Here is a 20,278-nt window from a genome sequence, read left to right as displayed (position 1 = left end):
CTTTTTAAAAAAAATATATATATCACAAATGACTCAGCGGCTCATAGCGGCTTTCTTACAGGGTTTGGGTGGATAGATTTAAAACAGGAGCTAAGAGGGTCGCAAAGCTAGAACATAATAAATATGCTTACATCAAAAGAGTGGTAGTAATCAAGAAGGGGTAAGATGATGGGACGTGGAGAGCTCAGGATTTCATCAAGCATTTCTACTCCGAATAGGAAAACAATATTTTGCTAGTAGAATATCTTCCTATCAATATATACGTTTACATGCATGTGGTGGAAGAAACAGAAAGGAAAGACTTGTGGCCTATTGTATTATCCATGTTGGGTGTAGGGAACTGATTACTTAGAGTTGCATACCTTAAGTGTTGACAAGGTGACACCTTCACCACATGCCTCTACCTCTTGTTGAAGTCCGCACAATCCTCCATATTAGGTTCAAAACAGACTGGGCGAGAAGAGTCTAGCTCAATTGGCTTTCCATTCTGCATGCGGCAGTGGCGCTCGGGTTATCGCACTTCACTTGAACTCTCTAGGCCTAGAGAGAGCGTAGGTCCACTTGCGTCCACCAAATGCTTTAGGTTTTGTGGCTTGGACTTTGTGGTTGATGTAGTTGATGACTCTTCTTGGACCATTAGAGAGAAAACACTTGGTGCTACACCAATTTTGAATGTTGTGAGAGTGCTGTGGTTCTCAAAAGCAAAACTCACCGTTCTTTCTTCACCTCCTCTATCGGCACTCATTAACAGAATGCTTTGGTTGACGACAGTGACAACATTTTGTAGCGCTTCCACTTGATGTTCTTGATTTGTGGTTAGCACAAGCAACGCAAGATGGGGATCTCACCTCTTGGATATTGATGACGCTACAACCTGGCAATAGTATTTCAATGAAGGTTGTCAGTGTTTCTTCAATGTCCTCCTCCTTCGTTCTCCAATTGGAGAATTCTTGCAGCCATTCTTCCATGGTCGACGAAGTGTGTTGTCTTCAGCATTGTAAACTGGACGTTTCCAAGAAGTCGTCCTCAGTGGGGGCACCAAATGATGAGCGCAAAGCGCGACATGGACCTTGATGGCCTCAAATGCCAGGACCGTGCACACCAATGGTCATGGGAAGTGAACAGGGGGCACCACCTAGCTCTAAGCGGCTAGGACACAAACAACAATGATTTGAAATAGCACGCACACACACACACACACACACACACACACACACACACACACACACACACAGAGAGAGAGAGAGAGAGAGAGAGAGAGAGAGAGAGAGAGAGAGAGAGAGAGAGAGAGAGAGAGAGAGAGAGAGAGAGATGCAAGTGATGAAAACCCCTCAGGATGTGAGGGAAACTTAAATCAATGCAATATTTACAGAAACCTTTGCTTCGGCAAGATGGCGACTATGGTGATAGAGAGAGATAGTGAGCCTATAGTGCGTTCTCTAGAGATGATTCCATGAGCACGGAGATTCTACTCTTGCGTATGTGTGGAAACCCTTGGAGTCAGGGTGTGGACATGGCTTCCTTCTCATAGTGCTAACTTCCCAAAATGCTGCCCTAAAATCCCCTCTTTCTTGATGCAAGTGTTGCCAGTCCCCTAATAGTGACCTCTTAGTGCCCTTTTATAGGTGCAGGCTGCATTAGGTTCGGATAATCTGATTAGGTTAGGGCCCTAATCAGGAGAGACAAATCAAGGAGTTGGGTCCCAGATGGTTGACCCTTGCTTTGTCTCAGAAGAATTTTAAAATGATATCTCATAGGTGGGCCTTTGTACCATCACCTAGAGAGAGGTGGCAATTTACAATGGGTTTTTTATACAAGATTTTTGGCTTAAAATTGGAAAATAACAATAACCTACAGATGTTACTGCGGAGATGCGTCGTGGACAAGATGTCGGCAAATGGCGGGCCTCGCTGGTGCATCGGTGTAGTGCGTTCTCCAGTTTTGGGGCCGGTCGGGGCATGCCTTTGGTGTCACTTCTTGATTTGATGTTTCTACCGCGTGATTTGGCTGTCCTTCTTCTTTGGTGTTGGACGTCGATGTTGAATTCCTTTGTTTCTTTACCTTTTGTGGGTGCGTATGGCGTGCGTGTATTGTGTGTTTATGTGCGTGCGTGTATGCGTTTGAATGTGTGCGTGCATGTATGCGTGCTCGTGTATGTATGTGCATGTGAGTGTGTCGGAAAGAGAGCGGGAAATGGGGGAGGTTGGAGGGAGGGGTGTGTGTGTATGTATTTGAAGTGTGTGATAGTGTGTGTGTATGTGTATGACAAGAGCATGTGTGGGAACGAGAGAGACGAGAATTTATATTATATATATATATATATATAAATATAAAATACGCTGCTTAGGTGCAGGCTACAGAGGAGGAGGGGGGGGGGGGGGGGGGGGGGGGATGGCATGAGTGAGAGGGGGGGATGGCGAGGGGCTAAGGGGATGGCGTGAGTGTGTCAGTATGTGTGTGTGTATAGAGAGAGAGAGAGAGAGAGAGAGAGAGAGAGAGAGAGAGAGAGAGAGAGAGAGAGAGAGAGAGAGAGAACTTTTGCGCCTTGCTGCCTGCGGGCTGACTGAGGGGAAAGAGAGGCAGAGAGGGCGGGAGTGAGAGATGGGGAGAGGGAGTGTGAGGGGTGAGGGGGTAGTGTGGTGTGTGTGTGTGTGAGTGAGTAGAGAGAGAGAGAGAGAGAGAGATCGTTTTGCCCGGCTCATGGCTGCATGTGCCGACACCGAGGGGAGGAAGTCAACGGGATTGAGGGAGCGTAAGGGTGAGAGCGAGCTAGGGAGGGATGTGTGGGGGAGAGTTTATGGGGGGGGAAGAGAGTGAGTGTGTAGGGGTGTGTGTGTGTGTGTGTGAGGGGGAGATGGGGTGTGAGAGAATAATGAGAGAGAGAGAGAGAGAGAGAGAGAGAGAGAGCTATTGTCCGGCCTGTGGCGGTTATAGAGAGCGAGAGAGAGAGAGAGAGAGAGAGAGAGAGAGAGAGAGAGAGAGAGAGAGAGAGAGAGAGAGAGAGAGAGAGAGAGATATGGTGAGTGGTGGGGAGAGAGGGATGGAGAGGTGAGGGAGTTGAGGTGTGAGAGAGGGTAACGGGGGATCAAGGGGTGGTGAGAGAGGGAGTGAGAGTAGGGGCTGAACGAGGGAGAGAGAGAGAGAGAGAGAGAGAGAGAGAGAGAGAGAGAGAGAGAGAGAGAGAGAGAGAGAGAGAGGGAGAGAGATATAGGAGGATGAGAGTGTGTGATGGGGAGAGAGAGAGAGAGAGAGAGAGTAGCATGGCAGCCCGCTAGAGGGAAAAAGAGAGAGTATGGACAAGAGGGGTGGGGAGAGACTGTAGTGAGAGTGTGTGTGAATAATGAAAGAGAGAAAGGGAGACTTCTTGTCTCAAGAATGGGCGCCCTTGTGAAGGAGTATGAGCGGAAGTGTGACGCGAGAGAGAGTGCGAGAAGAAGAGCACGATGATATGGTGAAATCGCTCTACTGTAATGTGTAGAGCATAGTGAGTTCTTATTAGGCTTTTACAAAAGAATATGTGTACACACCTGGCGGCCCGCCCACTTACCTGGGCGACCACATTGGGCTTTATACCCCAACAACCTCCCACTTAAAGTCCAATGTGGTACTTTAAGTGTGAGAGAAGCTACTATACAAGCTAATATACAAGAGATGTAGAGAAGTGATGTACTACCCTACACCTAATTGCTTGCAAAAATGCGCAAAGCTCTCTAAGGGAAGTCCTTTTGTAAGTAGATCAACAGGATTTTCTGTGGTGTGAACTTTGACAAGCTGAAGTTGCTTATCCTCGAGCATTTCCCTAATGAAATGATACTTCACATCCACATGCTTTGTCTTTGAGTGATAAATTGGATTGCGAGCCAATTGTATAGCACTTTGACTATCACAATATAACACAGGCATCTCTTCTTTGATTCCCAAATCTATTACTAGTCGATTAAGCCAAATTGATTCTTTGCATGCCTCTGATGCTGCAACATATTCAGCCTCTGTAGTAGACTGAGTAACACAATCTTGTAATCTAGAACGCCATGATGCTGCTCCACTAGCCAATGTAAAGACATACCCTGACGTAGACCTTCGCTTGTCTAAGTCACCTGCATAATCTGAGTCTGTAAAACCCTTTACACTTAGCTCCTGACTCCCATAGCATATAAGCATACTTTTTGTAGCTTTCAGGTATCTCAATATTCCTTTCACTGCCTCCCAATGTTTCTTGCCTGGGTTTGACATGTATCGACTTACTACTCCCACTGCAAATGCAATGTCTGGGCGAGTAGCAATCATTACATACATCAAACTACCCACTGCAGACGCATATGGAATCTTATCCATTTCAGCCTGTTCTTCCTCAGACACAGGACAATCTTGTTTGCTAAGTTTCACATATGGTGGGAATGGAACACTCAATGCCTTTCCCTTCTCCATATTGAAACGTTGCAAAACCTTGTCAATATACTCTGTTTGAGATAACCAAATCAACTTCTTTGATCTGTCTCTCTCAATGCGCATACCAAGTATATGACTTGCCTCACCCATGTCTTTCATGTCAAACGATTTTTCCATCTTTGACTTCAAAGCTGAAATTTCTTCCAAGTGCTTGCCAGCAATCAACATGTCATCCACATACAAAATAAGGATCAGCCAACTGCCATCCTTAGCCTTCTTTGTATATAGACAGTGATCGAACTCACTACGTTTGTAGCCTTGAGAAAGCATAAACTTGTGGAACTTATGGTACCATGCCCTCGGTGATTGTTTTAAGCCATAAAGACTCTTTAACAACTGGCATACCAAATCTTCCTTGCCTTTCTCAACAAACCCTTCTGGCTGCTGCATGTAAATTTCCACATCTAAATCACCATGCAAGAACGCTGTCTTGACATCCATTTGGTGCAACACCAAATCTAATATGGCAACCAATGCAAGAAAGAATCTCAATGTAGTCATCTTGACCACCGGTGAGAAGACTTCATCAAAGTCAATGCCTTGTTCTTGCGTAAAGCCCTTGGCAACAAGCCTTGCTTTGTACTTTGGCTGACTATCATGAGCGGTGATCTTATACCTATAAACCCATTTACAAGGTAGAGCCTTTTTGCCCTGTGGTAATTTAACTAGCTTCCATGTCTGGTTTTTATGCAGAGATGTCATCTCTGACTCCATGGCCAATTGCCAATTCCTGGAGTCCTTCATTTGCACTGCTTCCTTGTAACATGAAGGCTCATTGCAATCAGTCAACATGACATATTTCATAGATGGAACAAACCTATCAGGAGGTCGCGTGATACGTCCAGATCTACGCACAATAGGTGGCTCAGGATCAACCACAACCTGTGGTTCCACTCTATCCTGTCCTTGCTCCTCTTGAGCCCTGACATTTTGTCTTGCACGTGTAGGTCCATCTTCTTGGAAGACAACTCTTCTAATATCCTCAACCCTCTCTGGTTTAGAATGATATTTGGCTTCATTAAAGTGAACATCATTGCTGCGGATAACCTTTCTGGATTCGGGATCCCAAAGTCTGTACCCCATCTCACCAGAATTACCATAGCCTAGAAAGATGCACTTTCTACTCTTTGGCTCAAGTTTGTTACTAAATTCCTTTGGAACATGAGTATATGCCTCATAGCCAAAGACTCTGAGATGCTTGTACAAGGGCATTTTGCCTGACCATACCATCTCTGGCACTGAATCCTTATGCAAAACCTTGCTAGGAGATCTATTTATAAGATGAACAACTGTTGATACAGCTTCAACCCAAAACCCATTTGGGAGCTGTGCATTAGACAACATACTTCTGACCTTCTCTTGTATGGTCCTATTCATCCTCTTAGCAACACCATTTTGAGGAGGATTGTAAGGAGCAGTAAGTTCACGTTTTATACCTTTTGACTCACAAAAGTCCTGAAAGGCCTTTGAAACATACTCTCCACCATTGTCAGTGCGTAAGCATTTAAGCTTCTTGCCACTCTGATTCTCCACAAGTGTCACAAATGTTTTGAAAACACTAAACGCTTCATCCTTGTGCTTGAGAAAGTAAACCCATACTTTCCTTGAGTAATCATCTATAAATGTCATAAAGTAAGAAGCTCCCCCTAGAGATAGGTTAGGCATAGGTCCACACAAATCACTATGAACAAGTGCCAACTGTGTATCTCTTCTACTGCTTCTATGCTTATGTGGATGCTGTGTTTGCTTACCATACAGACAATGTTCACAGAATTCAAAATCATTAAATGAAAAGCCAGGCAAATAACCAGAACGAGACAAGATTTCCATTCCCTTCTTGGACATATGTCCTAACCGGCTATGCCACAAAGAAACGTTCGGCTGCTCGGTTACATTGATTACATTTTTAGAGACATTTGATACATAAATCGTGTAAAGTCCTCCAGACTTTACTCCATGTGCTACTGTCGTAGAACCCTTGGATATCTTCCACCTGTTCTGTCCAAAAGTGGTGACGTAGCCAACATCATCAAGTAAACCTGTGTTGATCAAGCTCTTTGTAATTGCGGGAACATGTCTCACATTCTTCAGCGTGAAAGAAGAGCCATTCTGAAACTTCAATTGAACATCTCCAACACCTAAGATCTCACATGTCTGCCCATTGCGTAGCCGAACATGATCTTTAGTGGTCACATAAGAGGTAAACCACTCCTCGTTTGGAGACACATGAAGTGATGCCCCTGAGTCTATAATCCAGTCACTCAGTGCATTTCCATCAGATGCTGTAAGAAGAGCTGAGTCCATTGTATTCTTCAAGAAGTAGACGTCTCCTGACACTAGACTGTCATCCTCTGCAATAGTGTTTGTCACATTTATTTCTTGAATCTTCACTGAGGACTTGTTCTTCTCACCATGGTCTTCAGCTTTCTCTTTGCCTTTTTTTGCTTTCCATTCTCTGCAGTCTCTTTTCATGTGACCCTTCTTGCCACAATGGTAGCATTCTATGTCACTCTTGCCTTTAGCAATGCAGGACTTGCTACGAGACTGATTCCTCTTTCCACCTTTGTACTTTTCTTTGGTCCTTCCCCTGACAACTAAGGCTATTCCTTTGCCTTTGTCCATTGTCTTTCTATTGGTTTCTTCAGTAAGCAGACTTCCTTCTACACCTGCTATGTTCAAACCATCTGGAGGTGCAGAATTACTCAAAGCTGTGAGAAAAGTGTCCCAACTTTCCGGCAATGTGATCAACAGGAACATAGCTCTAACAGGTTCATCAAACTTGATACCTTGAGCCGACAAGTGACTGTAGATGGTGTTGAATTCATTCAGATGATTGGACATAGGTGTCCCTTCTTTCATCTTCAAGTCAATAAGCTTCTTAAGCCAGTATACCTGTGAAGCTGCACTCTGCTTCTCATAAAGATCACTCAGCTTTGTCCATGCTTCATAAGCTGACATCTCGTCTGCTACATTGAAGTAAACGCTTTCTGCCAAAGTCAGCATAATGGTAGAAAGTGCCAATTCATCCATTTCGCTCCATTCATCTTCGTCCATATCTTGTGGTTTTATCCCCTTGAGCTTTATAGGTTTTATCTGCTTCTTTTGTACCAACACGTGCCAAATCTGCTTCTTCCACAATGGGAAATTGGTTCATCCAGCTTCTTGATATTGTAAAGAGCAGTGTCCTATGATCCAGCCATAGCTACGCTGCACAGTAGTTTACTTTCCTGGGAAAAATTTGGCAGAGTTTCCCCTGTAAACTGACCTCTGAATCAATATCAACCTGTCAAATGAACCAAGAAAGCTTCAAATTCTGCAGAAATTTTGGCAGAGTCTCCTTTGTAAAATGGCTATGGTGTACTCAAAAACAGACCAAAAAACCGCTCAAAAAACACTGTCTCTCTAACATTGTAAGCTGCGGGTAAACCTGTCCTGCACCTGTACTGTCTCTCACTGTCCTGTCACTGTCCTGTAAGCATAGACTGCGACAATGCCTTAACGACAGTAAAGCAAAGATGCAATCCCAACTGTCTAACTCACAATCAATACATCCTAGCTGCCTATCTAAGGGTGCTCGAGGGATTGGTCCAAGACCTGTATCACCGAAAGGATCTCAACATTCGAGAATCCCCCAGCTCAATAAAACCTCACTCGACCCTCAACAAAGGTTGCAGTAAATCTGACAATACATAGACTTCCCACAAAATCATACATCCACAAATTTCCCACTATATGCTGTAACCGCTGCGGCGGTTGTTTGCTGCGTGACTCACAGCCAGCAAACCCTCAACAGACATACATCATCTCTGACAATACATCCCATGTGGAAGTACCTGCAATGTCAGGATTAAATCTCGAATATCAAGCAGCAAACACAAGCTACCTGATGAACTAGTGGATGTCGCCTACAATCTGTGTGTAGATGCGCCCGTGTCGTATGTGACACGCCTCCAAGAACTGTGAGCCGTCCTTCGATGTGTAGACAGCCACAAATCAACACTCTGGGAGTGTCGATATCCTCAGCACCTGTAATCATAGGCTGAAACCCCAAATTTGCAGAGTCGGATCTGCACCTGCTGAGACCACGTAGTCGAAAATGGCCTGCGCAGAACTTTGTCGAAGCCAAACGGTGGCCGAGATGACCTCAGAATGAAATTCTGAGAACACCAAGCCCTTCGAGCAGTCCCACAAGAATTGGGGCCGTGTCTTCGCCTGTCGAATCTCACTCCAATCTGAGCAGGTCACTCTGGCTACCTGCAAATGCTGCCCCGAGCCTCGATCTGAGCTCTGATACCAGTTGAAGGAGTACGAGCGGAAGTGTGACGCGAGAGAGAGTGCGAGAAGAAGAGCACGATGATATGGTGAACTCGCTCTACTGTAATGTGTAGAGCATAGTGAGTTCTTATTAGGTTTTTACAAAAGAATATCTATACATACCTGGCGGCCCGCCCACTTACCTGGGCGACCACATTGGGCTTTATACCCCAACACCTTGAGAGATAAAGTTTGTTTTATGCGCCCATTGGACTTGGTGACATAGGAGCAAGAGAGAGAGGGAGACTTAGTGGGTTGGCGGAGCCGAGTAGGAGAGGCTCGTCCTCTGGTGATAATGGAAGAGTGTAGCCAAACTGAGAGACAGCCCACCGCCTGTAAGCATGGAAGGGGTGGTGGTGCATGCAAAAAAAAAATATATATATCATTTTCCTTGTATTACGCTCCTTCCTAATTGGGGTTGGTTCTTACGGCCGCGGTTTCGAAAACCGGCCGTCACGCCCGAGTTGTTGCGTTGTGCCAACCAAGTTGTACAAACTTGTATTTGACAACCATAGGCCTTAAGTCCCTCCTAACACCCTCAAAAGAAAAGAGTAAAAATAAAGATCGGCATAATCACTCGCTCACCATCATGTATGGGTAACCAAGGGAAGGTTAAGAGCACAAGGCTATAATCATGGTGTAATGACTCTTTGGATTCTTAAGAGACTCTTTTTGACCTTGAGCAAGGCCGACTAAACCTCAAGGGAGTCAAATAGCTCACTACCCTGCACCACCATCTCCACGAAAGAAACTTTGATAGATTCCAAAACCAAAGCCACTCATCATCAATGTTAATCTCTCTCACAAACAAAGATCACTAGACTCCTACGTCAAGATTTGATACAACTAGATACCAAGAGCACATAGATACAACCGATATAGGATTTGGGCATGAAGATCACTTTCTATAGAGAGCATCTTCCCCAACTATATGATCAGACCGGCCTCTATGAATACTCATTTATCCTATTGGATAGGATGTGCTATTGGTCAGATGCACACATCATCGCATCAGCTAGAGATTGAGACTCGCAAATTTAGGAGAGTATCAACAGAGAATAGGATATGCCATTTGTGTCATATAGCCGTGGAGACATAGTTACACCACATTTGTCACTGTCTAGTATACTATGAAATACGAGGCCGTTTTCATTGTCTATTCAGAGAGAACTTTGGACCCTTGCCTAGAGTCATGAGATATTAGGATCAGAGATGCCTCGGGTTGTTTTTGCTAGAGATGCATAGACATGGGGAGAGTCCCATGAGGAGATCAGGCAGTGGGAGACATTCACAGAGGGAGATTATCGATTTCTTTAGAGTATGGACTCAAACAGCCATATGAGCATGCTTCATAATAGACTTTGGAGACCACTTATACCAGAGGTATATTAGTTGATAGAGCCATTGAGCTCGGGAGAGCTAGACACCCACGTCTATGATGGTGATCACGACATCAACGAAGGATTCATCAGAGTACCCAAACATTGTATTTTATTTTTATACCTAGACATTGTATTTTTCTTTTTGTACCCGAACATTGTAATAGATCCACCAAGATTGCATCAGTTTGGTCACATAGGTAATTTTGGCCTTTTGAAGATGTTTACTATAACATTTCATTTCATTCCCTGTGCGTGTGTGTGTAATTACTAGTCGTGCATTGTCCTGTCTGTGTCGTAAAAGCTTGGCCATTTTTTACCTGACTTTCTTTTGGTCCCATCCCTCTCCAATTTCTCGTTGCATTGACGAGGTCTACGTCGAAGGATACGGAGCATCATTGAGCGACAATTAACATGCCCCCCCCCCCCCCCCCCCCCCCCGAGAGCTGACCATGGAGGACATTGGGTCCATACTACACAAACCCATGAGAGAGCTCATGGGATGATCACCATTGTCTACTTTCCCCACTGTGCACCTCATTAGAACCTCATGTGAATGTACCCACTCCCCATATGTTTTGAGCTGATGTAGTATGTGATGAGGACATTGAGGGTATAGATTAGGATTATATACATGCCCACTCTTGGTACCCTCATTTATTTTTAACTTTATGTTCCCCCTGACACTGTACTAGAGTCACACATGGTTGTAACCTTTGGTCACATAGGTCATTTTGGCCTTTTGAGGACATTAAAATAAAATTTCATTTCATTTCTGTGTGTGTGTGTGTGTGTGTGTGTGTGGCAACGTACATCACAAGCCTTGGACAATGGGAAACTTCACCCTCATGGCCCCTCTCTCGGAAGGTTTGCTTCTTACTCTACTTAATGGTAAAGACAAACAAGCCTTGCAGATAGGGTTGCAGTAGATTCTCAATTCCAACTCTTCTACACTTGTTGAGAACTCTCTCATAGCCACCCCATTCACCATGTATAGCTTTGAAACTAATAGGTGCAAAGATGCCTTTGGGTATACTATAGGAGTAAAGGGTAATCTCCACCACGGGAAGGGAGACCAACTACACCACTCAGATTTGGAGTATACACTACCGCTTCCTCAAGTGCGGGTGTGAGCATGTTGGCCAAGTTGACATTTGTAAAGACAGGGATGTGCTATGGTTTGACCATGCACTATGGATGATCATGCATCATCTCCCCACTTTCTTTCCAAGCCCTAGCCTCAAGAGGCCTACTATTTTCATCCTTAGCTGGTTTGAAAAAGAAGCCCACGAGGCCATCAAGGCCATGCTAATTCATTTTTTTTATAGGCAAAAACTTAAAGAGGCTATCAAGCATACCGTGCTGTTCAACCAACATGCTCCCTCTCTGGATCTGAACTCGGAAGTAGGCAAGTTTTTTTATCAGGCCATTTCATGGGGACGTGAGCTTGATGGGCGTGGAGGAAAGAGAGCCTGAACAGACTCGGGACGCCACTCTCGTGGATGCAAGCGGCAACCCTACACACCGCAATGACCCACCCCATCCCTTCCTCTCAAACCTGACATGATCAAAGCTCGCCAGTGGACTCCACCACCAGCTGCTTCACACCCCAAGGAACCCCATCCTACCCTCAAGACTAAGTGGCACTGGCATGGGAGGGTGGGATCTACGGCGAGGGCATTGTGGGCCGTAGATCCCAATGGCGGCACCGAAAGTAAATTAGGGTACCCTAGATTACTTTTTATAATAAAAATTAATCTAGGGTACCTTAATTTACTTTTGGTGCCTGCCCCTAATGTACATGTTTTAAGTAAATTAGGGCCCCCACGTTTCACAACGCATGCATGGCGTAGTGGTTATGGTAGGCGCCTCTCATGCGTGAGGTCCCGGGTTCAAACCCGACGCCCCAAAATGAGGGTACCCTAGATTACTTTTTACCCTAGATTACAAAAGTAATCTAGGGTACCCGCATTTGGGATCTATGGCCCACAATGCCCCTGCCGTAGATCCCACCCTCCCATGCCCGTGCCACTTAGTCCTGAGGCCATCCTACCCCACTTCAGCCCTCTATGCGTGCATGGCCTGCCTTCACGCAACAATGTATTAGAGTGTGAAAGCCTTGTTGTATGCATCATGACTAGCCCTGCGTGGGAAGAATGTCTCTTTAGCTGAGCTTTTTTGCCCCCCCTAAAAGTTCATCTGTGTAATGGTAGAGAGATTTTTGCTAGTCATCATGGCTTATATTCTACTTGTGACTATAGTCTATTACCGCATGACATTGATTATGCATGGGCGCACCTTGTAACCGCCAATATCACACCATTTTTGAGCCCAAAACTTGCTAAGCTCGGCTCATATGGCCTTGGGAACATTCCCTCAAGACCGCCACACCTCATGGAAGCGGTCTCGGAACTATGCAAGGTCTTGGATCTCATCATCACGAGTGGCTTTGTCCATTACCCTAATGGGATCTCGCGAGAGGAGGAACATCAAGTACTTTATGGGTATTGCTGCGAGCATCTCCCCATTAAAAGACAGCATAGAGTCTACCCGATCTCCAACTGGAGATCAATGAACTGAAAACAAAATTCTTCATTACATGTCTCGATAAAACAGCCAACAACGTGGTCTTTGTATGCAAGCATTTTATCATCTCAGAGGCAAATAAAAGACTCTAGGGACTTGACTTCAAACCACATCAAATGGGAGTTAGTGATACTTTATCACAAATACGCACTTATCTTCCCCCAACTTTGGAAATACTACATGATTCCCTCCCCTTTATCACTGCCACATACAAAAGCCATAAGGAGGCCTTCCGATGGATCACATATGGCTCTACTTGCTACTACACGGAGATCTGGCTCTTGATGGCTTGTCTTCTCTAGACATGCATCCCCTACTTGAAGCAAAGAGCAAAAATCCTTAACCTCAAAGCTCTCCTATGCCACAACTTGCAAATCCAAGCTTGGTGGATTGTAGCGTCCATTTATGAATGTGTCCTCAACTTACCTAAACAACCACGCACACTCTACTCCAATGATGTAAAACGATGTTATGAGAACATCCCTCACCATGGGCCATAGGGTCTTATCCACCATATCACAAATTTAATCACAGTTGCTTTTTCTGTAGCACATCACCCCTTTATATTTTTCCAGCGGCCCCCCACTCAATGCACCAAGGGAACATGGTCATCCTACTCATATAAATCAAGGCTCTCTTTCTCAATACAACCAGTCATTGAGCTCAACTCATGGCTCATTAACAACATGTTCATACAACACCAAGATCTTGTCTATAGGCAGTCCAATGGCATCCCCATGGGTTTAGCCTGCTCACCATCATGGTGCAACCTTTACCTCCATGCTTTGGAATATGAATACTTGGCCAGGACCCTTAATTCACCTAACCCCAAATCCACTTGTCAAAATTGGGTACACCATATAGATACTTTAATTATCTTCTCATCACAGACTCTCAAGACCCTCTCCATTTCACAGAGAACCACACCATCTATCCCATTTGCCTAAGCATCAAAAGTGACGTTGTCCTATAGGCCAAATTCCTCAATCTTCACCTCACGATTGACAACAACCAATATATCAAGAGACTCTCCCAAAAAAGAGGATAGCCTACCCTACCAACCCATCAAACATCTACAAAGGTCAAGAAACAGACCAACAAAATGGGCCCATAAAGTTATCTTATTTCAATTCAAACCCATTCTCTTTTGCAGTACATATCCATTAGAAGCTGCTAATAACATAAAATCTCTCATCCAAGCCTTTTGTAACAACTTGTTTGAAAAAGCTAGGCTATGGAGACTGGTTTGAGGGCACCTACAAGGGTACGCAGCATCCTCTCACACATGCTCAATAGGTGATGTCTTGGAGCACCTAAAAATTGTGGAGGTGGGTCTCTCTCTCTCTCTCTCTCTCTCTCTCTCTCTCTCTCTCTCTCTCTCTCTCCTTCCTTTGTGCAACAAGAGCACCCCACAAACCTTGGCTTGAGAACTCACCCCTAGAGGACCCCCCCTACAAAGAACAAAAAAGCAAAAATGTGCACCCCCTCAACAGGGGCGTGGGAGTTTTTTCTTGAGGAGGGGGGCTTTAATGAGATACCCCATAACTGACTCACCCCACCTCCCCTCTAACAAATTAGCATCCCCCACTCCCTGTGCATGGTTAAAGACTCCCTTTGGAGGGAACCAAGATTGGAGAGACCTATAAAAAGGTGAAGCTCCACAATACTCCAACCTATAGGAAATCGCTCTATCTCATAGAGCTGCTCCCCCCTCAAACTCTCAAGCTTACAACCCATGGACCCTCTCAACCAGGTGTTGTCTCATGCATTTTTTATTAGGGTTACATGCATGACAAGTAGGAGTCTTTTATAACACCTGCCTTCCACCTTATTAACTAAAATTTTCTTGTTTTTTTGTGGGTGATGGTGGCAGGTAATAGGATTCTCCTCTCTCTAATACATGTGCATCAAGGAAAATACATGCGCATCAAGGAAAACACTCTCCACTAGTCAAAAGAACCCCTATAAAAACTTTGTTGTTTTTTTTCATAGGCAGATTGTGCCACTGGATGTTGAGAATTTATTGGATTATTTTGAAAAATTGTATAGATTTCTTAACCAAGGATTGTTAAATTATTTAACAACCTACTCTCTCTCTCTCTCTCTCTCTCTCTCTCTCTCTCTCTTTCTCTCTCTCTATATATATATATATATATATATATATATATATATATATATATATATATATATATATATGTGTGTGTGTGTGTGTGTGTGTGTGTGTGTGTGTGTGTGTGTGTGTGTACACCTGGTCGCTAAAGAGAGATGGACAGAGACAGAGCTCGAGGGGGGGACTAAAGCCCGATGTCAGGCAGTAGAGCTGAGCACCAAACCAACCATCGATGCAGTGGGTGTGGAAGCTGTGCGAGCACTCGGGCAGGAGCACGGCATGAGGTTGCAATGCGGGAGAACCTGCATGCATGAGCAATGGCACCTTCCTTCTTTCTCTACTCAAAGTGCTATAGGAACAAAAATGGCTCTCGCGACAAATTTGGGTTTTTTTTTGAAGTTTTTGGTGACACTTGAGCCACACAAAACAATTCACAAACATCTCTATGGACATCGTATTATGCGATGCTCTTAGTGGTGCTCTAAGCGACACTAACAACAATGTTTTTTCTGGGAAAATTCATTGGCATTGCTTAAGCTACGAATGGGCGACGCCTCAGCGACGCCCGCTAATTTTTCAAGCGCTAATACTTACAAAGCAACCTAGTAGTGTTATCTAACTTGAGGATGGCTTCTTTATAGCAAGAAATATAATTGGTTTAAGATATGACAGATGCATGAAGCACTCACCCCAAGCTTGCCATTTTGTATCGCCCTCATCGATGGGAAGGAACTCCTTTTGAAACATAACTTGGAATTGCTGCCAGGTTATAGGATTTTTGTCTGGCTTTAGCGACATCCAACATTTGTAGGCCTTGCCTTCAAGTGCTAAACATGTTTTGAGAGAATGGAAGAAGTTTGGAGTTGCACATAGATGATTCCACTTGTGGTCAGATGTATTCAGAACATCTTTGTTCCTTTCTTTGTCTTTGACTCTATACATTGATGGCTTTAAGTCCTTCGTCCACAATGAAGTGGCCGATCCTTGGCCAACTATGTCATGAAATTGTTAACTAGCTCTGTGAGCATAGTTAAGTTTGAATTGATGGCCACTAAATTCTTCTCCATTTGGTCAATGCACCAAAGAAGAGTAATTCTTGGATATCGATGAACCCATCGTTGTTGTAAAGACCGTTGCTTTTCTAAGCTTGCACATCTATCATGGCCACGTCCATTCTCAAAGGTGGAATGGTCTCAAAGTCAAAGTGGCCACTGACCACAAGTAGTTGATAAGCCGACATGCTTGCTTTGCCCAAAATGAGAATTTGCTGCACAAATTAGACAGTTTCATAATTTCTAAATTTTAATCGCTTCTCGCTCTTAGATGCCTCTTGAAAGCAACCTCTGACAAATTCTCAATGAACTTGAGTTTTGAGAGGGTTATATAGTGTTTTCTTTGGGAAAAGAACCTCCTTATAGGGGGAGGGGGATGGCCAAAGTATGGCCAATTAATTACCCCAAAGGGGTACCCAATGTGTGTAAAGCTAAACGCTTCAAGGCTATGGTGTATGGAGAAAACAGCCGTGTAAGGAGAGGAAGAAGAGCGTGCAACTTGTGCTATTGTGCTCTGTTTTCCATGCTCAAGAAGCAAGATAGCTTGACAAGCCTAAGATAAATCTATTTGGTGCCATAATTGCACTGTTTTTCTCATCCAACGTGCCCTTCCTACTTGTGGGTAAGCCCCTCTTCATGCTCGCCATATGAAGAAGTCATGGAAACTCCCCTACAAAAACCATTGCTATATGACCCTCAAGACCACACCTACTTCGATACCACTAAAAGGTCAAAGGCCTCTGAGGGTGATGATCGACACTCCTCCAAGCCAAGCCCTCCCTATTCTTATATCCCGGGGTTTTATAATTTCAACCGGTTAAAGTACACTAGATCCCGGTTTTTTTCTAACACTGGAACTTCCATTTAGTTGGCCTTGCTTGCCAACATGTGGACCTTATTCTCGCATTAAGGGAGGGCCACACACACATTCACACACACCTTGTGTTTTTTCATTTATTTTTTTAGTAATGATGCATTGGGAGCTAACTTCACCAAAACAACCAAAATCACCTCCTCAAGGCAGGGTTTGGAGGATAATGACAAAGGATGCTATAGATTGTGTGTGGATCCTCTCTTAACACTAGTTCTGTAATTGGACATTCAAGTGTCTGTACACACGAAATTGTCATGTTTTCCTACCAAGGTTTGGCAATTGATTTGTCTAGCTAGAAACAAGGATTTTTATACCTTGCTTCTACCATAAGTTGATTTATGAGGGAAAGAAAACACTAGATTTTTTTTTCATGTCAAAATACAAGCCCTATGAGAGAAAATTATGATAAGTTCTATAGAAGTCATAAATTTTTGTAAAATTTTGAGCCGTTTTGCCAAAAAGAATCATAGAATGCTTATATCTTGTTGTAGAGATTATATTTTTTATGTTTGTAAAAGACAACTCTTAGTACTTAGTGTTACAAAACAATGGAATTCCCTTCAACGACTAGTTTCCAAGCCACTTGCAAGTTATAGACATAACTACATACTTTAGCGCATACTGACTCTACGAGCATAATTTTGGCCTTCCAACAGTCCTCTCATGAAATTAGGTCTATTCTAGTGTAGTTATTTAACAACTAAAAATGACTTTATATGTTGAAACCAAGAAACTATGTATTTTTTCTGCTCCCTAACTCACTTAAATATCATTGCTTAAACCTTATCTTGAACTTTTCTATTGTGCAAAATAGTTAATCTACGTGGGAAGTTTGAAGTTATTTGAGGTTTTGAATGCTTATGTCTCAAGAATTAAAATATTAAAGTTTTCTCATGCCCAATTTTGAATATTTGAAATGATTCAATAGTTGTTGCTTTTCAAAGTACTTCTACCTTCCACCTTGAGTATTCAATGGAGATGGTAAGGAATGTATACTTTCTAAAATTAAAAAATAAATCAAAAAAAATATTTTTCTTTGCATACAACGATATGCTTGAAATGTCCATATCAAACACATATAGCTTCACATTATTTTATATACTCTCAACTAAATGTTTTTGCGCATAAAACTTGCAATTATCTATAGCACAATTGTGGAAAAGTCACATACAATTTTCTACAAGATATCTTTATTTTTCCTTGAGCTTAGAAAGTTGATTTCTTCAAAGCATCAATCGCAGTCTTACGACTAAAATGGAAAGTCATTTTTATAAAAACGACTTTTTAACTGACATATTTAAGCATATCAAGAGGGTTTTCTTAAATACACAGTCTGATGCAAGTAGCATTTAATTTGAATTTGTAAAAAAGAACACTTAAGTATCATGTTTTGGTGTTAAGAAGTGTTAAGAAGTGTTAAGAAGGTCATGCATGATTGATGGCAAAGTTTTATCAAAATCCCTTACTCCCTTAGCCTAAAGGAACAAGTCACAACGTGACAATAATGTGGTTTCTCTCTTAAGAAGTGCTGACAAGAGCATGCACGATTATAGCGCTACACTTAATCTCTGTGGATTTCCTTAGTTTTTGGACTACATAAGTAGTCCTTAGTGAAAGGTGGATTTTTGGGTGCAAATCTAGACTATTAGAAAAAGCTTCTTGACTAATGCCACATGACAAGCTAATGATAATTCTAAATTATTTCTTTTAGGCCTTGTGAGAATATGTTGACATTTGCACCTCTCTGTTTAAAGAGGGACATTGAGTATTGTGTCAAACATTAATTTTTATGCTTTTGAATATATTGTAATCTAAATAAGTCATTGCTACACTTGTTTCCAAAAAGTCTAATACTCTATTGTGACTTTTTTTTTGTGGAAAATGCTATTTTCACTTTCTCATTTTTCCTCTCATTATTATCTTGTTGAGGTTTGTAAATTAGTCCCTTTCTTTGTTGTAGAATGTCAACTTGAATGTTCACCACCAAAAGATTTGTGACTAGGGCCACTCCAAAAAAAAAGTACAAGATACCCGGACAAGTAATGCGATGGGTCCCAATGAATAGACTTGTCTACCCTCAAATTTAAGTATACAAAAGCGTTACTTTTATGACAACTCACAACGTGGACTGCTGGATGGTTAGCCCAATTGAAAAAGAGGCTGTGACTGTTGGATCTGCGCTCGATTCGTGCTGGCAACGAAGTTGTAAAAATAGGCCTGGCTAGTCTTGCATCTCTCCCTCCTTTTTGTTACACGTGACGATAGTGTTTGCACTAGATCTTTCTCTGTGAGTGCCAATTGCATCTACGCTTATGCTATAAACAGGTAGATCTTTCTTGCCACTGTTAATCATGTCCCTCCTTGCTCAAAACGGAGTAGCACAAACGAAATCTGTCCAGCCCCATGATAAAGGTGCTTAATATGGCCCGTTTACCCTAAGTCCCTTTTTTTTTTGGAACTATAACTTCCTCTCTTTATATGTTTTCTTCCCGTAAGCCATTGAAATGATATATAACTACTCGGTTTTTCAATGAGGGTAAATTATTTTCTTTTGAGTTTTATCTCCACCGTGAAGCTTAGAACCTTTCATTTGGGTGGTGAACATACTATGTTGAAAGAAATCTTTTTAGTTTAATAATTATTGTGCTTTCATATGAACTGAAAAAAGTTATAGGGACAAGATCTATTGTGTGCTATGTAACTCAAAGTTAAATGTAAAGGCCCATGCTATGATTGTGTGGTGAGGAAGCCTTGGCAAAGTGATCCAATATGCACATGTTGAATCCATATGCAGAGAGTGAATCCTGATGTGGTGATGAGTTGCAATCCCACTAGCTATTGACATTGAGTACTGTTTTTGAAGTTAAAATTCTATAGGAATAGAAAACAATATCACTTTAGTGAGGTTGAACAATGCCCACTACTACTCAAAAGTAAATATATTCTCGGTTTTATTTTTTGGGCTAAGTAAGTCCTTAATAAAGCGTTGCATTTTGGGTGAAATTGTGGACCATTGGACAAAGCTTATTCATTAGTGCAAAATTTCAAACTAATGCTCACAAAAATATTTTTTTTACTATCCTTTGTAAGCCCTTGTGAGACATTTGTTTACCTCCCAATTTAAAACAGGTCTCTTTAAGAGGGGTATTAGGAGGGGTATTAGGTATTGAGCCACACACTTTCCCATCCTCTTTCACTGGCTTCACACTGGGTCTAACTTCACTTTCATTAATTAATTAGTTCCAAAGATGCCCAAGGAATCCTTTGTTTCTAAGACAAATAGCAAACCTTGCTATCGTCGCCATGACACCCGGGCTGTCTAGTACATAGCCCTGTGCAATGTCGCCATGACGCCCCTTACACAGCCCTGCGCAACCTCTCGGCTCTGCGCCTCTCTCCTTCTTTCCTCCTCTTGGTGTTTGCGCTCAGACACAACCTCTCTCTCTCTCTCTCTCTCTCTCTCTCTCTCTCTCTCTCATGCTCGATCCACACACTGGCTTGGTGACTCGGTCTA

Source organism: Adiantum capillus-veneris, chromosome 20, assembly GCF_014529385.1.
Source record: "Adiantum capillus-veneris isolate H3 chromosome 20, ASM1452938v2, whole genome shotgun sequence".
Lineage (NCBI taxonomy): Eukaryota > Viridiplantae > Streptophyta > Polypodiopsida > Polypodiales > Pteridaceae > Adiantum > Adiantum capillus-veneris.
This window is presented reverse-complemented; position numbering follows the sequence as displayed.